This window comes from Passer domesticus, chromosome 2 (genome assembly GCF_036417665.1).
Source record: "Passer domesticus isolate bPasDom1 chromosome 2, bPasDom1.hap1, whole genome shotgun sequence".
NCBI classification, from domain to species: Eukaryota; Metazoa; Chordata; class Aves; order Passeriformes; family Passeridae; genus Passer; species Passer domesticus.
The window spans coordinates 4,533,887-4,554,015 of NC_087475.1; the positions used below are offsets into that span (position 1 = coordinate 4,533,887).

A 20,129-nucleotide genomic window follows, 5' to 3' on the forward strand; every position below is an offset into this window, starting at 1 on the left:
CCTAACCCACCCGGAGCCGCACGGAGCAGCGGGGCAGCGCCTGGCAATTGAACACGGGCAAATGTTTCATTATTGCACATCAGTTTCTGCTCCAGGATACCACAGCCAAGTGCCACAGATCAGCATCTTCCTCTCAAACACCCCTCAGCAAAGGCTGTGACTGCTGTAAAAGCTGTCCCAGGGACAGAATTTGTTCTCTCATAGGATTTGAGGGGCCTCTCAGAGCCAGCACAGAGGGACAATCCCTGCCCTGCTCCTGCTGGACACACAATTCCTCATCCAGCCCAGCTGCCAGGGGCCTCTTGCCTACCTGGGTATCCCTGGGCTCATGTCCAGCCCCTGTCACCAGCACCCCCAGGACCTTTTCCAGTCACTTTTCAGCCACACTTCTGCACAGAAGAAGGAATTTTTATTGAATAAATGTTCTTTGATGAACTATGTCAATGATACACTGCCACAGATTGTGGATTTGCCAGGATTTCATCCTCAGAGAGCCCCTTAAGGTTACAAACACAATGGATGTATTTTTCTCTTTGTGCCTAATCCATTGGATCCCTGCTGGAGGCAGCAGAAGTGCTGAAAGTCTTCAGCACCGAGGTGGCAGAATAGTCTTCCTCCCTGCCAGGGCTGTGAGCCTGTGGGAAGGAACAGCAACATTTTCCATCTGTGTTGTGGCCTGGAGATTCCATCAGAAAAGGACTTGTTGCAGGGTGAGCTTTGTGAAAATGTGGGTGCCTCACGTGTGGGGAAGTTTCAGGGGGACATTCTCACTTATGTGAGAGGTCCCCATCAGGTCACAGTCAAACTGAGGGCATGGGGTGTGCTGGACATCCCAGATGCTCACAGAAACCACAGCACAGGGGTGCACAAAGAGATGCCTGAGGGGACAGCATCTGCCAGAGGCATGTGGCGAACCTACAAAAAAGCCCTCAGGCTTCCAGCTCCATGTTTCAGCAGCTCACCTGTGGTGTTTTATCAGGCTGTCACCTCACAGCTGAGGTTTGGAGAGCATTTGTCCCTTCCCACAGGATTTTTGTTGTCACTCTCATTACCATTTGCAATGAGGAGGATGGAGGCAGCAGGGTTTTTGCACAGGACACAATTACAGAATATTCTGAGTTGGGAGGAACCCACAAGGATCATCCAAGTCCTCAAATCAATGGAAATACCACGACATCAAATGTCAGTATCCAGTATTTCAGATCAATAATTTATAGCCATCACCACAGTGATTTTTGTGTCTGTATTGCCCTTCTCACTCATGAGGAAAGTTACAGATTAAGCTCTTGTTTGATTAACAGTATTATGGCATCTGTGTTATACCTGGAATTCATTTTATTGGGGGAAATTGGTCTGAGTCCAAATTACTCAAATCCTGTAAAAACAATGTGAATCTCCATGGGGATGACATATTGGCTTGTTATCACCATACCCACCTTGGTGGTGTCTTCCACTGGAAACCAACCTAATCTAATTTCTGACACATTTTCCCAATTACAGCAGCTGCACATCCTCCAGAGAAGCACTGCAGAAGCAGATGAATTCCCCAGGCACAAATCTGCCTTCCTTTCACCAGCTGTTGGGATGGTGCCTGGTGTTTCTTCTGGTGCATCTGCCTCAAAGAAAGTTCACAAATTCTTCACACTTGAGTGTCCAGGATACAGAAGGACAGGGTTGAATAGGTGTTTAAAAGATGGTTCATTGCAAAAGCAGTCTCCAGGAAGAGTGAGACTTTAAGGTTGTTACCTCCAAAACCATCACATTAGAAGCCATGCATTAGAAGCCTGCTATCAGAAGCTGTTAAAATTCTAGTTACAATGTCTTTTATACATTTCTTATCCAATCAGCTACTTCCACAAAGCTGTTAGCATCCTCAAAACCAATTGCTAATTACACAATTTCCTACGATGTGTCTTCTTCTATCCAATCATGTAACTCTACACAAACTTATTGCTGTATCTTCTACTTTTTATCAACTCTGCAACAAGTTCTACTGTTAAATTCTAAAATCTTCTACTATTTAGCCTAACATATTTATTTACTTATATGAGGCATATTTCTACTTGCTTGAAACATATTTCTGCTTAAACTACACATCTTGTATTCTTATTTTGTGTCTGTTTCACTGTTCTGTTCTAAAGTTTCAAGCCTTCTCCAAGGCCTTAGGTCAAACACTGTATCCATCTCTATCTCTGAGCTGGTGTGCTCGAGGCCTTGGGAGCTCTCTGGGCTCACATTTCCCACACTTGGGAAGTGTCTAGGGAGGGAATCAGGGTGAGGAATTCAGGGCCTGCACCCAGAGCCAGAGGATGGTGTGGGATTTGTGTGTGGATCCATTATAATTTAACATCAGAACCCCTTGATCCTCCCAGGAAGGATGGTAATGGAAGGGTCAGTGCTGGGGATTATTAGGAATATGGATATTAGGAAATATTCCTTCACAGAAAGTGTTGTCAAGCATTGGAACAGGCTGCCCTGGTGGTGGAGGAGTCACCAACTCTGGAGATGTTTAAAAGAGGTGCAGATGTGACTTTAGGGGACACGGTTTGGTGCTGGGCTTGGCAGTGTTAATTTAAGGGTCGGACTTGATGGTCTCAAAGGTCTTTCCCACCCCAAATGATCCTATGGTTCTCTAATCTATTGTGATGGTAATACTGCTTTGATACAGTTGAAACCACAAGCACTCCTGCCTTCATATGCAAATTTCTCCTAAAAAAACCAAAAAAGTTAAGAGATTTCAGGTACTATGTTGAGAGGAAAAAAAAATCTGTGCCCCAAACCCACTGAAACTGGTTTGACGTTTTTACTTGGTTAGTCAATTCCTTAGGAAAATTAGGAGTATAATGAAGGGAAATGTCACCATCTGTCTGAAACTGGTGCACAGAGGAAAAGGCTTTAAAAATCTCGTATTATTCCCAAAAGTAATTCATCACTTTGACCCAAAGATAAAGAACTGCTGTGAAACCAGTATTGTGCTGCTCACAAGATCTGAGTGCTCAGAGGCTTTGAACCTCTTTGGGTTCTTCTAGACCCTTGCCAGCACCTGCTGATGTCAGGGCCAGCAGGAAAGCACTGCAGGTGGAACAAGAAACAGATAAATCAGGGATGGCAAAACAGAACATGGGGAGCCTGGAGCTTCTAACCCATGGCACAACCCTGACACTGTCCTTGGAAAACAGGCAGGGTCTGCATGACCCTGCTGAGGGCAGATTTGTGGGGCCTGTGCAGCCCAAACAGGCTGCAAACCTGAGGAGGGGCTTTTGCAATTATTTGAGTCAGAGAACAAAAGTTCTGATCAAATATAAGAAGTCAGAGCACTTAATAATCCCAGCACAGGGAGGAGCTGGAGCTGCTGCAGAGAGCCCAGAGGAGGCTCCAGGATGAGCAGAGGGATGGAGCAGCTCTGCTGGCAGGAAAGGCTGGCACAGCTGACATTGTTCACCTGCACAGGAGAAGCTTTGGGCTGAGCTCAGGGTGGCCTTGCAGGGCCTGCAGGAGCCCCAGGAAACCTGGAGAGAGACAATTTCCAGGGCATGCAGGGACAGCACACAGGGAATGGCTCCCAGTGCCAGAGGGCAGGGCTGGATGGGATCTTGGCCATGAGGAATTGTTCCCTGGCAGGGTGGGCAGGGGCTGGGATGGAATTGCCAGAGCAGCTGTGGCTGCCCCTGGATCCCTGGCAGTGCCCAAGGCCAGGTTGGACACTGGGGCTGGAGCAGCCTGGCACAGTGGAAGGTGTCCCTGCCATGGCAGGGGTGGCACTGGATGATTTTTAAGATTCTTTCCAACTCAATCCCTTCTAAGATTCTACAACTCTCCTGCCTTGGATTCTTTTTTTAGTGCAGGAACTTATGTGTTTTCCCTTTTTCTTTCTTCTCCTTTTGATTACCTCCCCGTGAACCAATAAACCTTTGTGAGGAAAAGCCTTGGTAACATTTTCATTTTGTTCCCTCATGGCACAACAAATTGCCAAAGTTATAAAACACTATGAGGGCACTTTTGGATCCAGGAAAGTCCATGATCCTCTTCCTGTTGATTCCTAGCATCATCCTTGATTTCTGCAATATGCCAGCACTCCACAGCTCCCATTTCTGATGCCATTTCTGAGGACAATGACCTAGAAAACTGTTTCATATCAAGATGTGGCTTCAGATTTGGAGCTGAATAAGCATATTGAAAAGAAGGGGGGGAAAAAAAGTAGAAAAATCAAAGAGAGATTAATATTTTCTCACTCAAATTCCTGCCCACCCACAAATCCCACATTGAACTAAAGACAACACTGGGGTTCCGAGGAGTTGTAACACTCATACCTGGCCTTTGATATTCACCAAATCTCACTCAGCTTTACAGAGCAGGAAAATTCAATCCTCGGTGTTTTACACATGGAGAAAGTATAGAAGGGAAATATAGAAGGAACACAGAGCTTGGAAACAGCAGGGCCTGGACTAGGACACACACACCCTGTGGCCTTTCCCAGTGTCTCATATTACAAACTGTGCCTGGGGGTGTGTGTTCAATTTCCCTCTGTCAGAGCTGGGGCAGTTCTCTGCTGTTCATGGGGCAGTTTTTTCTTTCTCTCTCCCACAGCCAATCCTGCCTCCAGGAGATCTCTGCTGTCCATGGCCACTGAGTGTCCCTGCAGGGCTGATCCAATTCCAGCATCCCATGGGGAGATGCTCCGCCCAGGGCAGGAGCCAAGCATTCCTACCTGGATACAATCTGAGCCTGGAACAGCACAGCAGCCTTTGCCCACTGCATTCCCAGAGGAGCAGCTTTCTCCTGCCCTGCATTCCCAGAGGAAGAGCAGGCCCATCTCCAGCAGCCCTGGAGCTGCAGAGGAAAATTGCAGCCTTGTGCAGGATCCCTGCTCCAGCAGAAGCACAGCTGGCACTGCAGGAGGGCTGAGCCCCCATGGGATGGGACTGTGCCACCACCCTGACCCACAGGGGACAGGGCATGCTCTGACTCTTTCATTGTTTCTTTGGTTTTGGTTTTGGTTTTTTTTTTTTTTTTTGTACTGTTGCATTTGTATTTTAAATTTTCCTAGTAAAGAACTGTTATTCCTGCTCCCATATCTTTGCCTGAGAGCCCCTTAATTTCAAAATTATAACAATTCAGAGGGAGGGGGTTTACATTTTCCATTTCAGGGGAGGCTCCTGCCTTCCTTAGCAGACACCTGTCTTTTCAAACCAAGACACCCACCAACTCAGTTGTCCTGTGATTGTGTTGTTCTTCCACAGAAATCCCACTGAGCTCCAACCACCTTCAGAGCCCGAAGATGATTCAGGGTGGTTGTTATTGGTTGTTATCACTGCGTGAACACTTTCATTCCCACAGGAAGTCCTCCATCACTCATTTTATTGCTTCATCCTTTGTGTTCATTCCTTTCCAGCTCTATTTCTGATTCCTGTCACAGGGATCAAGTTACATAGATACATAAACCTGTCACCCATGAGGAATTTTGCCACAGATTATGGATTTCACCACTCAAAAATCTGTGGACTGTTCCTAGGAGCAAGGAAGGTGAGAAGGGTGGTTTAGCACTCAAGGTGACTGCAACCCCCCAAAACCTGCCCTGACAACACCCCAGCAGATGGGCTGAGGACCCCAAGGTGTCACTGGGGGCCTGGTGGTCTGGGCCATGTGGCAGAGAAGGAACAATGCCAATTAAGAGATGATCACCAGCGTTTTGGATGCAGTGACCTGTTTCAATCTGCACAAAACACATCTTTGCTAAATCCTGACACAAAACAGGACTGTGCCTTTATGATCAACTGCTTCCCTTGCACTCCTGCATTGCTGCTCTGCAGCCAAGATGCTGAATTGTTAATCAGATGAGTAACAGAGACCAGGATGTACTCCCAGAGCACTCTGGCTTTCCTCTGACTTCGAGAATCACCTGCAGTCACAGCAGTCAGGAATTGTAGAAGAACTGAGAGTACATGGCTTTTTCCTAGAGTTTGATAAAGGAATAAGGGATAAGGAAGGGAGGAGAGAGCAGGATGCACAGGAAGGAAGCAGCACCAGCTTTCACCAAGGAATGTGTGAAGAAAGTTGGGTCAGACAGATCATTGCAATTCTCCACCACTCACATCATTCTCTCCCTCAGCTGTGCCTCTGCTCCCAAAATCTCTCTCTTCTGTCTGTTTTTGTCATCACTTCTTTTAGAAACTCCTCTACCACAGGTCTAATGTTACTTGGGACAGGTCAATGGATCCTGCAGACAAGGCTGATGTTTCCCAATGCTGGGACCCTGGATACTGAGAATTCCAGACTTTCTGTGCTGCCAGGCACTGACCCCAGGAGAACACTGCATTGACCTGTGGCCATGGAGAAGGCTTCAAAAATGGAATGACAGAACTGGGATTGTGGATGTGCAGTTTGAATAGAAGTGTGTGATATCACAGGGTGGGAAACTCAAAGTTTAAGGGTTTAGAATACTTTAATAGATATAAAGCAAGATGGAGGGTTTAGGGTGGAGGCTGCTTCTCCTTCTTCACCTTCTTCTCCCTGGGTTTGGGTGGTTTTGTGTCATTGGATAAAAAAGTCCACATTGTGAGCCATTGGTAGTTAGTTATTCAGTTAAAAGTAAAAATAATTTAGTTATCCTTTCTTAATTAGATAGTTTATTCTTTAAAAGCCTTATAAAGAGGGAGATACATCTCCATTTTTAGTTTGCTAGAAAGAAGTACTGTAAAATTCACAGTTTGTGAGACTTTAACATAGATAAGAATTAATAAACATCTGAGTCTGAACACGAAATACAGTCTCACACATTTAATCCAGACCCTGGCAAAAAGAAGATAAAACTCAACATCCCTCCACTTTCAAATTTGGTCTAAAATCAGAGATGCTCTGGAAGGTGACCCTGAGCTGAACTTGGAGCAATGCTGAACGCAGCTGTCCATCCAGGTGGGAACAACTTGGGATTCACCATCACTGCCCTGCAAAGATTTTTCCAAGCTCAGGCTCCTGCCTTAAAATCGCCCCTCAGCAAATAGTAACCAAGAATTACAAAATTAATTATGAATTTTATCTTTTAGGTTGACTCCTGAGATGGTGGGATTATTTCTACATTATTTTATTTCCAAAAAAACCCCAAAAGGACTGATAGCAGTTAAGCATGAAGGGGGGAAAACCCCCAAAGAACTCAGGAGCAGTTTACAAAAGGGAATCCTTTTGTCTCCCACACATGAATTTGTTATGAGCATAAAGGATTTGCTCTGTTAAAAGTCAGACTTGATCCCCAGATTAATGCAGAAAAACAACATCCTTGCATACACCACTTCAGAGGGATGTAACAGGATACAGACTCTGAGAAGGGGAGCTGTAGGTGATTAAGTTTCCTCATTTTTGGCAGAGATGAGTTTGGCAAGAGGAATCTCACTGACCTTGTACAGTTTCTTGGGATTAAAGAGGAAATCAGAACAAATGGGAGAGAGGATGAGTTCAAAGCCAGCAATTACAAAAGAACCTTGGAAGTGCAAGTCCCACCAGGACAATCACCTGCTGTGGTGGTGGCCTCACCTGGCTGCCAGCCACCCACCCAGCTCTGCCCCTGGGCCTCTTCCTGCTCTGCCCTGAATTGCTCCTCACACCTTTTAACTCCTCTCTCACACCTGGGTTTTAACCCTTCCTTAAATATGTTCTCACAGAGGCTGCTCCAGCCTGGCTGATGGGCTGAGATTGGCCAGTGGTGGCTCTGGTTTGGAGACACCAGGGACTGGCTGTGTCCAGCACAGGGGCCACCCCTGTGGCCTCTTCCTTCCAAGATCTTGACAAATAAAGCCAAAACCACCTGTTAATTCTGCAGAGCTGGGAGGCAGCAAAAGCTCCAGAAAAGGTCTCCAATATTGGCTGTGATGGATCTACCTCTCTTCTTCTACATGTGGACAAGTGGGAATGGCTTCAAACTGGCAGAGTGTAGGGTTAGATTGGGTATTAGGAGGAAATCCTTCCCTGGGAGGGTGGGCAGGCCCTGGCACAGGGTGCCCAGAGCAGCTGTGGCTGCCCCTGGATCCCTGGCAGTGCCCAAGGCCAGGCTGGACACTGGGGCTTGGAGCAGCCTGGCACAGTGGGAGGTATCCCTGCCATGGAAGAAAATTACCTTTAAGGTGCTTTCCAACCCAAACCATTCCATAATTCTGAATTTTGCTCTCAAGGTTCCCTTTCAGATAAGCCTTTCTCTCTGGCTGCTCTGCCAACTGATGAATATTTGGATTTCTGGGCTTTTCAGAGCCCATTTTTTTGTGCTTGTGCACATCCAGGTTGCCTCTGAGAAATCCTGGAGCTCCCACAGGGGAGGCAGTGCCTACAGCTGGGAGTTTCTCTGTGCTCTGGAATAGAACAGATTGCTGGGGATGGCAGCAGCTCCCCAGGTCCAGCCATGGGAGAGAGGCTGCAGAGAAATTCTGCTCACATTGCTGATTTCCAAGCTGGTCCCACGTTCCACTAAAATTAATCCAGGGTTCATTCCAAGGCCAAAGAGCCTCATCCAGCAAGCAATGTGCAATAAAGCAAAAAGAAGAAAGGCAATCAAAGCTAATTTTCCCCTCATGTTCAGCAATCTTTTCCCAATCTCCTGAAATGTTTTGACCCAACTTCTACATGAGCTGGACAAATCCCAGGGGAAAATTCCTCTCCGTGTCCTGCTATAGGAGGGTCATTGATCAGACCATCAAAGGTGATTAAACAGATTTCTTATGAGCACCTCACTCTCAGTTCAGATGTCCAAATCAAAACCATGAAACATGAAAAAAAAAAAAGGCTGCTGTCATGTCTGGTTTGGCAAAAGTACAGTCAGAAGGACGTGCTTGGATGAGGGAAGCTGTCTGTGAAACACGTGGTCTCGGGGTTTTGTCTGGTAGAGATGATCCCGAGGTGTGTTAAAAGTCTTTTTTCCCCAACCCAGCTGTCTGAGAAGCAATCAGAAGTCTTCAGCTGTTGTTCTCAAGGTTGTTTATTATTTCTTATCTCAAACATTTTCTGTCTGGCCTGCCAAGGTTGGTTCTGCAGGTCGGTCTGAGGCACACTCCCTGCCCACAGGGCTGGTGTTGTCTTTTATACTACAAATACTATGTATTTTTATACTTTTATACTATACTTTTATACTATCGAATACTATGTATTTGATATATACTGTTATTTTCCAATACCTATCACCTATGTTAGACAGTGACTTCCTAGTCTAAACCAATCCCAAAGTGCCACCATCACCAAGAAGATGGAGGCTAGGAAGAAGAAGGAAGAAGGACAGGACAACATCCAAATTCCTCCATCTTGCCTCCCTAGACCCTCATATAGTCAAATTCTTCAAAATTCCACCTTTCACCCTGTGACAACTACTGTTATGTTACTTAAACTTTTGTGACTTGTAATTCTTCATATAAAGTTGGTAATTTGCTCCATGGGTTAAGATCGAATTCCCAAGTGTCTTTGGCTTCCTGCCAGGGTCTTGAGCCATCCAGGGCATCCAGGGAGATGTCCTGGGTTCTGACAACATGGGATTTTGGGCTCTCCCTGGTGTTTAAATGCTTTTCCCAGTGCAGCAGAGTTCAGGAACTGAATGGGAAAGTGGGACTGGAAGGTTGGGAGGAGAAAGATGTGGATTGCCCAAAGGCCAGCCAGCTTCTTGGCTGTGTTGGGCCAAACCTGCAGCCTCTGGCAGTGGTTCTGTCCCTCCTGTCCCTGCCACGCTCACTCCTGAGAGCTTAGAGAGGGGAAAGGTGGAGAGGTTAAATTATTATTGAGCTCCCATCTCACTCAAGTGTGACTTTCTGTTAACATCATATAAATTACCAGGATCTCAGCCAGAGAGCACTGAAATAACTCCTGAACTAAACACTCACTCTGGACCAGAAGGCTTGGATGTAATGCAAAGGATTTTAGGAGGAAATGAGGTGATTCCCCAGACAACAGATGTGGATTTGAACAGCTTAAGAAGGTTTAGGGTAACAATAGTTTTCTTACTGTTTTGTTTTTTTTTCTTACAAGTTCCAAGAAAGAGAAGAGACTGATTTGGGGTGGAGGGAGAACTTTGCAGAACTATTTAAAGAAATATGCATAATCATCTGCAAATTAACACAATTTAATTGTATTGCAGTCTTCTTGGCTCTTATCTTTTACTGGCCCCATTTCAAATTTTTCCAGTTTTCCCAGAGGAGAGTTTGGATTTTATTCCTCTCATTCTTTAGATGAAAAAAAAAAACCACCAAAAACCAATCTAAAACTAAGCCAACAAATCCAAACAATATGTGAGAAAAAGGAAATTCCAAAATCAAGCTAGGAATGTTCTGCCCTTCCAAAAGCCCCAGATTAAAACTTCTGTAATTGCTGTTGTGAGAAATAAAAGAGGTTTCTCCAATATCATTTGTTTTCTAGAAAAAACTGGGCCCAGTGTCTGCTGTTGACCTGCAAAATTTGCTATTCCTGTTAAACTAAAGACATGGCTACAAATGTCTGTCAACATTTTAAAAAAGGATTTCAAGCAGCAGCTGAGCAAGGAGGTGTTACAATAAACATTGTCCAAAAATTCAGTGTGTCTTCTACCCCCGACCCACACAGAGAACAAGCCCAAATCTACTTGGAATGCAAACAGAGCCCTTCCAATCTGTGTCTGGCAGAGCTCCCAGGATAACGCCCCAGTGCTCACACCTGGGACCCAGCTCTGGGATGATCCCTGAGGTGGGACAAAGGGGACCAGAGCTCTTAGGTCAGTGAAAAATTGGCCCCAAAAAAGCTCCAGTATCACCTCCAGTTTCAGGGCTTGGAAATACACCTGTAAAAATCACAGCAGAGCACAAACATGTCTCAAAAATGAGCTGTCCTTTCCATATATCCTATAATATCCTACCCAGCTATGTGTAAAATCATCTGAATTCCTTCTCTGCTCATTAGAAATGTAAAAACACCTTTATAATGTGATTCATTTCATGGTTTTTTTCATTTAAAGATGGGAGGAAATCCCCCTGGAAGTGCCAGTTTCTCTCTCATGGAAGAAACTCTGATAATTGCCTTACATGAGACATCAACCTGGCAGTCAGGCAAGACAAATCCCATCAACAATTATGATCTTAAGAAGGCTCACAGAAAATCTCCTTCCCTCTTGTGGGATTCCCAGGTGTAAATAAAACCATTCCCAGTGGTTGTGGGAACCAGCTCTTTATCCTGAATAGAAAAGGCACTCAACAGAGGCAGTTTATTCATGGTTGTAAACCACTCACATGGTTAAATCAGCCAAGTCCACAAGACTTTGTACTGGCAACACAGATTTCTATTAGGGATGTATTTAAATATATTCTTCATGATAGTTCTATTCCTGCTGATTTGCAGGACTGGGGGATTTTTCCACCAGTGGCAGAGTTACCCACCATCCTCCAAGTCCCTTTGGTGAAGGAAATTTTCGGCCACATGGCTGTTTTGTGTTATCAAAGTGGTGTAAATGTCAAGGTTTAGCTGCCTTTTTTTTTTCTCCAGGGTTGGGATTAAATGTGTGAGATGGTATTTCTTCTTTGAACTCAGGTGTTTATTAGTTCTTACTTCTGTTACAGTCTCACAAACTCTGAGTTCTGCAGCACTTTAACAAACTAAAAATGGAGCCCTGTCTCTTTCTCTCTACAAGGCCTTTTAAGGATAAACTGTCCAATTAAGAAATGACACCTAAATTATTTTTACTTTTAACCCAATAACCAACCACCCATGCCCGCAATGTGGACTTTTTTATCCAGAAACACAAAACCAGCCAAACCCAGGGAGAAGAAGGTGAAGAAGAAGGAGCAGCCTCCACCCTAAACCCTCCATCTTGCTTTATATCTGTTACTGCATTCTAAACCCTTAAACTCTGAGTTTCCCACCCTGTGATATCACACACTTCTATCCAAACTGCACACCCACAATCCCAGTTCTGTCATTCCATTTTGGAAGCTTCTCCAGGGCCTCAGGTCAATGCAGTGTTCTCCTGGGGGTCAGTGCCTGGCAGCACAGAAAGTCTGGAATTCTCATTAACCAGGGTTCCAACACTAAAGGAGCAAGAAAAAAATCATAATTCTGGCTCATAACTTCTGTGGAAGGTGTGTGCAGAGGGTTTTGACTCCCCTAAATCCACACAATCATCTGGAAACTGCAGAAAAAACACGGCACAGGCTCAGATTTATCCAGGACACAGGAAAATGTGTAGATTTGCACAGCCAATCACTAAAAGCACACCTACACCTACTTCACACAATGCTTACTTGTATACTCTTTATTAACAGTACACAATACTTTATTATTAAGCTTTAAACCTTCTACTGTTCTTGTTAAGCATATTTTTCTGCAGTCTTAAAATCTATCTTAGCTAAGCCTAAAATTCAAGCTGTTATTTCATGTCCTTACTTACTGTACTACTGTAACTTTTTCTACTTTCAGACTACAGCTAATTCTAAGTTTTCTGTTCTTTCTGTTTCTAAAGTCTGCTTTTACAGCTTTCTAGAAATCTTTTTGCCTTTGCTATTTCCCACAGATTTGCACAAGGTGTTCTAGGATGGGCAGGCCTTAAATCTGCATGCTACAAACCCAGGAAATCTTTATTTTGCCTTGAGCAGACAGATCAAATACCAATTTATTTCTTTCACTTCCTAAGCTGAAAGGCAATGGTAGGACTGAGTAATTTGCTTAAAACCAGCCTGGATCACCCAGAGAAACGTGAATTGTGGAAAATCAGCACAGCAAGAAGAAAGCCTGCAGAGACACAGCTTTTATTGAAAAAACAAAAGTCCCTGCAGGCAGCCACAATGCCAGAAGGAGGGAGAGGGTGCTCTCTGCCATGGCTCACAAGGAAAGCTGTACACAGAGGGCTGATGTTTTCCATTCAAGGCTGAGAACCTGAAGGAACAGCCTCCCAAAATCCTGCAGTGGGTGGAGTGGAATCAGCCTCAGCAATGTGCACTGGTGCCACTGGCAGAAAGAAATCTGATTGATTTCCCCCCAAAATAAAGTTTGTTATTGCAGGCAGAAGGCCTGGGGGAGAGGGATGTGAAATTCAGTGAATAGGGCAGATTTTATGGGAGCTCTCTTTAGTCCACTGGAAATTTTGCTGCCTTTTCTTAGCCAAGGAAAGCTGGACATAGCTTGATTTTATATATCAGATAGATAGATAAGTTTTTGGATAAAGATATGCATTGAATGAAGAATATGAGGCAAAAAATTGTATTTTTTGTCTGCTTGATTTAATCCTGGTTCAGAAACACCCAAGAGGGAGGAAACATCACTCTCTCCTGCAGCAGAGCTGAGGAAAACCAAGCTCGAAGTGCTGTTTCATACTGAGAGCAGGAGGAAAACTGATGTTTTCTCTGAAGCACCTGCATTGCCAGGACTGGAAAATGCTCAGGGTTTCTAAAAGTTGCTCTTGAGGATGGTTTGGCCAAAGGTGGCACTTGAAAGACAAATCACAGAGCTGTCCTGAACTTGCAGACTGGTTTATCCCAGGCTCATGGATAAGCTGAACATCAGAGCAAAACTCATAAAGAAAAGGTGGAGTCTTTAACAGCCTCGAAACAAGGATTAGGCCAGGCTTAAGAAATCCATGAACTTGATGGTGTGTGTCTGCACAACTATAAATTCCACCCTAAGAGGACTGGCAGTGACAGAGGAGACAGTGTCCCACCAGAGGGAAGATCCAAGTGCTGCAGAATTCAGCATTCCATAAACACTGACAAATGATTCTGTATATCTACTAACTCTGCTTACACCAACCGAACAATACAAGTATTATCAAGCTGATAACTAAAGTGATCTGATTGTCTCTGACCTGGTGTTCTGCTTTTGTAGAAATTTAGGGATACATCAGTGGATTTAATGGATGCTTAGATCTTTAGGGAAGGAGATCTATGTGTCTGACTGCTGCAGGCATCTGCAGCTGCACAACAGCATTCACTTCTCCAGAGCTGCACCATTCTCACTGCATTTCTACAATATATTTATCCATATGTAGCAAAACCATTAATTATTAATAAAGAACTATCATTAGAGTGTGCCTAAATTTAGCTAAGCCACACATCCAAGGACAATGTGTAAATTCAGAAGTGTAAAGTCTATACAACAGTTTCATTCCTACAGCGTTCCAATTATCTTTTCTTCCTACCATCTTCAGTACCGAGTCTGTCTTTTCCTTTCTCCAATTTTTGTACAACCTCTTGTGTCATCTGAGCAGCTCCTGGTCTACCCTGAAATTGCTTTTGGAGCTCCTTTTGTCTTCCTTATGTCCAGGTACTCCAGAAAATCATGCAAAATGCTTTTATTCATGGAGAGGAACAGGAAGGTCTAAACCCAGCAATTAAACCAAATCCAAACCTACAATTTCACAACAGGTAGGAAGCAAAGACAGAAAAAACAGAGTCTAGAGAGCAGAGAGACCCCAGTCTTACAGTGGCACCATTTCAGCTGTGTTGCTGCCTGTGGCAATCAGTCAAACCCTCAATTAAGACAGCTAATTATGTACCTTGATGTGCAGCACTTACACAGTTGAATTATCAACCCTGAGTTTTAAATGTTAATAACACCTTCCTGAAGATTATTCTGGCTGCTTTTGCTGAGTTTTTGAAATCTGTTCTGTCCTAAATACCAGAGTGTTTGTTTTGCAGTGCAGTCCTTATTTTTTATGGGTTTCAAACTTCTTTCTGCCTTTCTTTACAGTACTCTTTATTTTGGAGGAGTGTTTTGCTTTGCGGCACTCCTGTATTATTTTGTGGTGTGCTACTCAATCTTTATTTCAAGGCAAACAGGAAAGGATATTGATGTTATTCTTTTTCTACCAAGGAGACATTTAGTAAGAGCCAAAACCACAAACAAGATCAGTTGAAAACCATGATATATCACACAAACAACTTCTTCAGGGACAATCTGTTTGGTGTGCTGCCAGGTGATGTTTCCTTAGAAAATACACAAAAATCCTAAGTGGATACCCAAATCCATGGATTTCAGTCATCCTCATGGCTTTTCACTGCAAAGCCTGAAAGTTTGGGGTTCAGCAGGCCTGGCAGATGAGCCCTTAAAAAAGGTGTGATTGTAAATGCCTTGAGTCAGAATTATAACCAAACTTGCTCAATTCCAGGATTGGAAGTAACTGCTCCATTATTAAAAAAAAAATTCATTAAGTTACAGCTAATTGTTTTTAATTAATCATAACCGGTGTATTAATTATAAGCAGTGTTTTAGCCTTACATAACTTTTAACCAGCATTTAGCCAAGATGTCATGATCTCCTTTTGTAGCAACACACCTTGGGAAAATTGCTGGAACTTGGAAGTTTTGATAAATTAACTCTGATGTCCTTCAATGAACAAATCCTGGGAGAGAAAGGTGTATTATTGGGGTTGGATACCTGGAATGCAGAATTTATGGACCATAAGGACATTTTGCAGAAACCAGAAGATAAAGAAGAGACTAAGGACGAGCCAGTGTATGCTTTGGAAAGTCTGAAAAACATACTAAAACTACGGACTAATTAGCATGAGAAGTGAGAAATCTATAACCAACAGAGGACAGAATACTAATTAATGGAACAGAATTATGTTATTGTCATTATTTGACACTGGCCTAGCGCCAGGCACCCACAAAAGCCATTTGCTCACTCTCCCCTGCCACAGCTGGGCAGAGGAAAGAAAAAATTAACAAAGGCTTCATGAGTTGACATGAGGACTGGGAGAAAACACTCCAAGAGCCAAACAAGGTCAGCTTAGAGGTACAAAGTGAATTTATTACTAAGAGATGTAGAGAAGGATAATGAGAAATAAAATAAGCCCTTAAAAAACATATTTCTTCCCCCAACACCTCTCTTCTGTCTCCACTGACAGCACAGGAACACAGGGCATGGAGGTTTTGGTCAGTTCTTCACTGAGATTTCCTGCCCAGGGAGAGGAGTCCTTCCCCTGCTGCACCATGGGGTCCCTCCCACAGGAGACAGTTCTCCGTGAACTTCTCCAGCTTGGCTCCATGAGCAGCAGTCCTGACTAAACTGCTGGAATGTGAATTCCCCATGGGCAGACAGTTCTCCAAAAACTGCTGTGCTGCGGGTCTCCCTTTCCACAGGGTGCAGTCCTCCAAGGACAGGCTGCTCCAGCCTGGAAGCAAAGGCCCTCTCTCTCCACTGTGTCCCCCACTCGATCACAGCCTCCTCAGGCATCCACCCACTCCAGCATGAGCACCTCTCCCAGGGGCTGTGGGTGGATCTCTGCATCCCCCATGGATCCCTGGGGGCTATGGGGGGATCTTTGCATCCACCATGGATCCCCACAGGCTGCGGGTGGATCTCTGCATCCACCATGGATCCCATAGGCTGTGGGTGGATCTCTGCATTCCCCATGGATCCCCACAGGCTGTGGGTGGATCTCTGCATCCACCATGGATCCCCACAGTCTGTGGGTGGATCTCTGCATCCCCTGTGAGCTGCAGGTGGATCTCTGTATCCCCTGTGGATCCCCACAGGCTGCAGGGATTCGGGTGCTTCACCATGGTGATCACCACAGCCTGTAGAGGAATCTCAGCTCCAGCACCTGGAGCTCCTCCTGCCCCTTCTTCTCCACTAAGCCTGGTGTCTCCACATTGTTTCCCTCACATGCTCTCACCTCCTCCTCTTCTCTGGCTAGGAAAAAACTGTGTGTGCCCCCACTTTGTATTGATTTTCTTCTTCAATACCTTACAACAGAGGGGTTCCCCACCAGTCTCGTTGGCCCAGCCTTGGCCAGCAGCTTCTCCATCTCCAGATCATCTCCATCTTCAAAATCCGGCTCTGCTGGACATGGTAGGACCTTCCAGCAGCTTCTCACAGCAGCCTCCTCTGTGGGGCCCCAATTATCAAAAATCAAACCCTGCAAAACCAAAATAGTCCCCAAGCCAGGTCTGCTCCAGGCCCATTCTTGGCTCTCCCCACTGGTGTTGGGGTGCCAGGGTGACAAGGGCGCTCTGTGCCAGGGTCCTTTATGACACAGGACATGGTGGTGGCCAGAGACCTTTGTGACATCAGAGAGCCCCATCCTGGCTGAGGGTTTGTAGGGGCAACACAGGGCCCGGGGCGAGCAGAGAGCCACTCTGGAAGGATCCGGAAGCAACTCCCAGGATCCGTCTGTGCCACAGACCCAGAGTGACGGACGAGGACAAAGTCCCCAAAGCCACCCCGAGTCCTGGTGCCCCAGCCCCGTGCCCAGCTGGCCGCACGCCCAGGCCCTCAGCGGGCAGGGGCAGGAGCAGGGGCAGGTCAGGCCTGCCACTGACACACGCCAAGGAGGACAAGGGGGCCTTTGGTGACACGGCTCATGAGCATTCCCAGTGAGACGCTGTGATGGAGCAGATGTCCCAGGGAGAAGAAGCTATGGGAGGGCAGCAGGAGTCTGGATGGGACGAAGATGAGAGAGCCCAGGAGCAGTCCCTCTGGAGTGTGCCCGAAGATTCACAGGGGGAAGATGTCCCTGAGCAGTCCCAGCAGGTGGAGGATGTCGGCTCCAGCACTGGGGACAAAGCCTCGAGCCCAGTGAGTGAGGAGGAGCCCCAGCCTTGTCCCGCCGCGGGGCCTGGCTCCCCCAGCCCCGTGGGCACAGCACTGGCAGCAGAGGCAGCTCCTGCCCTGCCCAGAACCTCTGCTGCCCTGACCGGAGCTGCCGGGCAAGAGGAGCCCCCCGAGCCTGTCACTGCCCAGGAGGAAGAAAAGGCAGTGGAGGCTCCTGTGTCCAGCCAGGAGCTGCCGTCAGCAGGGACACAGAGCCCCCCATGCTGCAACCAGGCTCTGCTGGACTTGGCCCGGCACCTCAGCTGTGAGATCGTGCACCGGGCCCTGCTGGACGTCCAGGGATCTGGGTGGCAGCCGCAGGGACAGCTGGACCTGGAGCAATGCATGCTTGTGGAAACAGGGGAAGAAGCCACATGGGAAAGGGAGCAGAGCCCAGGGCTGACACCGCAGGGCCCCCTCAGCCCCTTGCCCGCCCGGCTGGGAGCCCTCAGTGAAGAGCAGCTGGAGGGGCCAGCATCATCGTCCGTCAGGGAAGAGCAAGGCAGTGATCAGGAGGCCTCAGACTGGGACATTCCCTGGGACTCCTCCAGTGACCCAGACATGTCCCAGGGAGAATACGACTCGGAAACAGAGCTGTTCCTCAAGGCAGAGTACAGAGTCCGAGAGCTGACCCCGTGGGTGCAGAACATCACCTTCAGGACTGGGGACAATCGCTTGAGCCCAGTGATGGAGGAGGAGAAGCTCCAGCCTTGTTCCCCAGAGGGACCCTGCTCCCCCAGCCCCATGGGCACAGCGGCAGCAGCAGAGGCAGCACCTGCCCTGCACAGAACCTCTGCTGTCCCCAGCAATCCCCCAGAGGCCGAGCCGGCAGCTGCTGCCCTGGCCGGAGCTGCTGGGCAGGAGGAGCCCCCCGAGCCTGTCGCTGCCTGGGAGGAGGAAAAGGCAGAAGACTCTCCTGTCCCCAGCGAGGAGCTGTCATCCCTGGGGACACTGAGCCCACTCAGTATCCCCGACAACAGCCAGGACAGCTGGCCTGCCTTTCTCTGCAGGGAGCACAGCAGCTCTAGGCAGCTCCTGAGCCAGGCCCGGGTGCAGCAGCTGGAGGAACAGGATGCTCTAGAAGAGGCTCCAGCCCAAAGGGAGCAGAGCCCTGTGCCTGGGAAATCCCACATGGAGCAACAGCTTTACCAGCAGGAAGGTGTGCAGGAGGCAGAGCTGTCCCTGGGAGAAAGAAATAACTCCCAAGGAGGGTCCCAGAGAAGAGAGTGTGCAGAGCAGGAGCTGTCCCTGGAAGTGTCAGACTGGGAAGAGCTCATGGAGAAAGAAATTTCCCATGGAGAAGTCAACAACTCCCAGGAACACTCAGAGTGGGAGGAATACTTGGAGAAAGAGCTGTTCCAAGAACACTCTGACTGGGAACAAAACAACAAGCAGGAGCTGTCCCAGGGAAATGTCAACAGCTGGGAAGAAGTTTCCAGCTGGGAAGAACACATTGGCCAAGGCCTTTCCCAAGAGGAACCATCCCTTGGCCAAGATGTGCCCCAAGGAAACAACCACAGACACTCTGTACACTCCGGCTGGGAAGACAACAGTGACCCAGAGCTGGCGCAGGACTCCTGGAAAGTCGGGTCCAACTCTGACATGTGGATGAAGACCTTGGCCCCAGAGGAAGACACATGGGACGAGGTGAGCATCCTGGAGCTGCCCCCGGAAGAAGACAAGGAGCAGAAATGGAGAGTTTTTGCAGCAGACGGGCTCTCGGTGCCTCTTCCTCGTGAGGCCTGGGTTGAGGAGCAGGAACCGGAGCTGCACAGCCCAGGGCTGCTCTGTGCCTCACCTGCCAGCCTGGAAAGCCAAGGCTCTATGGGACACGCGGCTTCTCCCATCCAGGCCTTCCATGGGCAGCTGGCTCCCCTTAGAAAACGTCCCTCCCGCTTCAGGCGGGCACTGCGGGCACTGTGGGGACTGATCCGCTGTCCCTGCCTGGCGGCACCGCCCGAGGAAAGGCACGGACACGGCACCGACAGCAGCCAATGCTCCAGAGCCGCCCTCCCTGCGGGGCTGCGGCACCCACGGGACTCTGAACAACAGCAGCAGAGAACCAACAGGAACAGGAACAGGAGAGTGGAGAAGACAGAGATGGCACAGAGATGATGAAGGCCACAATGATGACAAAGACCAAGATGAAGACGATGAATACAAAGAAGTTGACAAAGACAATGCAGAAGACAGAGATGAAGAAGGTGAAGACGATGACAAAGACAATGAAGACAAGAGGAAGAAGAATAATTTAAAGATACATAGAAGAATAAGAGTAGTGATAGGAATAAGAATTTAGGACTACATAGAAGAAGAAGAAGAATAGGAATAAGAATTATAATATCCATAGAAAAAGAGGAATAAGAATTTAAAAGCTATAGAAGAATAGCACTAAGGATAAGAATTTTAGAATACATAGAAGAAGAGAATTAATAATAAGTAGGATGTGAAAATACATAGAAGGAAAAAAAGAAGTAGAATAGTGAGAATAAGAAGAATAAGAAGAATTATTTAGAATTCAATAAATGAAGACAAAATTTAGTAAATAAGAAAAATTACCAAATAATTTCTGTTTTCCAATCAAATTTGTGATGCACTAGAGCAGAGTCTCC

General features: G+C 46.7%; 1 long non-coding RNA gene across 1 annotated transcript; it reads right to left on the bottom strand.

Moving 5' to 3' along the window:
* Positions 1-387: 387 nt before the first annotated feature.
* On the bottom strand, positions 388-17,012 carry LOC135292108 (uncharacterized). Its single transcript, XR_010354640.1, has 3 exons — positions 16,671-17,012; positions 1,437-1,612; positions 388-635 (listed from the first exon to the last, which is right to left on the bottom strand). It is a non-coding gene; the product is annotated as an uncharacterized LOC135292108 (long non-coding RNA).
* Between the last annotated feature and the right edge of the window lie 3,117 nt (positions 17,013-20,129).